Source organism: Palaemon carinicauda, chromosome 21, assembly GCF_036898095.1.
Source record: "Palaemon carinicauda isolate YSFRI2023 chromosome 21, ASM3689809v2, whole genome shotgun sequence".
NCBI lineage: Eukaryota > Metazoa > Arthropoda > Malacostraca > Decapoda > Palaemonidae > Palaemon > Palaemon carinicauda.
In genome coordinates, this window is record NC_090745.1 from 99,410,857 (window position 1) to 99,413,356 (window position 2,500).

A 2,500-nucleotide genomic window follows, 5' to 3' on the forward strand; every position below is an offset into this window, starting at 1 on the left:
AAGGCAAAGAAAATTAAATAAAGGTAAATACCGAGAAAAGAAGGCAAAGTCCAGGAAACCATGTATAAGACAGAACACCCCAGGCATTCATATTGTTCTAACATGACGTTTTAAAAGTTCTCTTCATACGGAATGAAACTCTTGGCACAAAAAAAAAAAAAAAAAAAAAAAAAAAAAAAAAAAAAAAGTCTTGTAGCAGTCTAGTGGTGAGTGGAATTTCACGAGATATTCACTATGAAAAATAAATGCATTCTTTTTTTTTTTTTTTTTTTTAGAAATTCACTATGACAAACAACTGCATTATTTTTGAGATATTCATGATAAAAGACAGATGTATCTATTTTTTTTTTTTTACAAATTCACTATGAAAAACAAATGCATTTCATTTTTTTTTTTTTTTTGAGCCAACGGTAAATATCCTCAATTGATATTGGATTTTCTATAAAGCTTTTCGCCGGTCGATGTATTACAGGGTATAAAACTGAATATAAAATTTCCATGTATTCTATCCTACATCACTAAGGTACAAATAACCAAAATGTCATAACCAAATCATTAACGAGTATCCTTCTGTTAAATAACGAGGCAAGAACATCAACGAAAGTACATCTCAAAGCTAAAATTAAATTAAACTGAAAATATCAAAGCATAAGAATTTCAGTGCTGATTCCCTTTCTGCCAATCCTAATTAGCCTTAATGATATTAGCGGCGGATATTTACCATCAACATAAAGAAAAAAAAAAAAAACACAGAATACAGCGAACAATTGTTCTGAAAGGTCATATGAATCATTAGAAAAAAAAAATCTTCAAAACGTATTTTTTTATCATATAATCAATTTCAATAGAGAGATTAACTTTATTACATTAAATTTTGCTCAAAATTCTTAATAATAATAATAATAATAATAAAAATAATAATAATAATAATAATAATAATAATATTAATAATAATAAGGTCCCTTTGTTTTCTCCTTAGTTTCTGTAATATTAACTTTGTTTCCTAATCTATTCTTTGGTTCCTTTGGTTTTGCCTTGATTTATGTATCTTAGGCTTAGTTTAATTGTCTTAATTTGTTTGCTTGTTTTCTTGGCTCTGTTCTCCTGGGTTCCCTGTGAAGGCTTAATTATTTCCTGTCTTTACTTTTTTTCCTTTTCCAAAGGTCTTAGTTTTACCCTTCTTTAGGAATTTCATATTGTCATTGTGATATTTGAAGTGGGTCAGGATGCACTGAACATTACCTAAAAACAAATGAAGTATTTTCATTATGAAAATTGGGGGTTATTATTATGTATAGTTAGGAAATCTGTACTACATAATTAAGGCAATTGGTACTGTTACTGAATACGTTTTCAGACACACTTGATATCATGCCGTCGCAAATCAGGAGAAATTTGTCCATGGACAAAATGTTTTCTAATTTTAAACACATCTGAACGCGCAGCAATCGTAACACGGACAGCGGAAATAAAATTGAACGAACTTTGACTATAGTCAATTTCTTTTAGCGATGCAGATTTGCACCGACTCGCAGCGGTGCCCTATTAGCTCGGAAAAGTTTCCTGATCGCTGATTGGTTGGACGAGATAATTCTAACCAATCAGCGATCAGGAAAATTTTCCGACCTAAAAGGGCACCGCTGCGAGCCGGTGCAAATCTGCCTCGATAAAAGTAATGGACTATAGTGACTAGTGCTCTTCGTTCTCCGAACAAAGGCTGGTGAAAAGTGAAGCTGGAGGCAGTGTTTAGAGATATAATATTAGTATTCGAACCTTCCCCCTCAAGGCCTAACAAAACTTGAAAAATGGAAAAATAAATCCAGCCACAGGATATTGCAATCGATGTAATATTTTAGCCGCGTTGAATTGTAAACCGATATTTCAAAAACCCGCGGGAGGATCGGAAGATGTTCCAATCAACGGAATATTTCCCTTACAATGGTAAAACATTTTCATTACTTTTAAATGGCAGCCAGAATCAAATCCTGGCGAGAGTTGCTAGATGTCGCAATCTGTGCATCATTTCCATTACAATGCTTAGACACTGCATCGCTATTAATTATTGATCTGAATAGGATATCGCAGGGGAGTATATAATACTTGAATCAGGAGGCACCTGGATTTGCTTATTTAGTACCCGGGATTCAGTAATTAGTACTCGGGATTAAGTAATTAGTACTCGAGATTAAGTAATCAGTACTTGAATTAAGTAAGTAGTACATGGAATTAAGTAATTAGTACTTGGATTAAGTAATTAATACTTGGATTAAGTAAATCGTGCTTGGATTTACTCATATAAGGCGGAGATGAGTACAGAGTTATGAACAACACAACTCAGTAACTAAATGAAGTAAACGTCCAATATATTCAGATTATAATATCCGTAAGAAGACGAAAATAGGTACGATGACATATGAGAGAGAGAGAGAGAGAGAGAGAGAGAGAGAGAGAGAGAGAGAGATAATGAAAAATAAAGGAAATAGTATTCAGTGTCTCTATA

General features: G+C 32.6%; 1 protein-coding gene across 3 annotated transcripts in view; it reads right to left on the minus strand.

Annotated features, from left to right (window-relative positions):
* Nucleotides 1–2,500, minus strand: part of LOC137615345 (inactive phospholipase C-like protein 1) — a 1,261,629-nt gene that overhangs the window by 794,123 nt on the left and 465,006 nt on the right. The window lies entirely within an intron of this gene.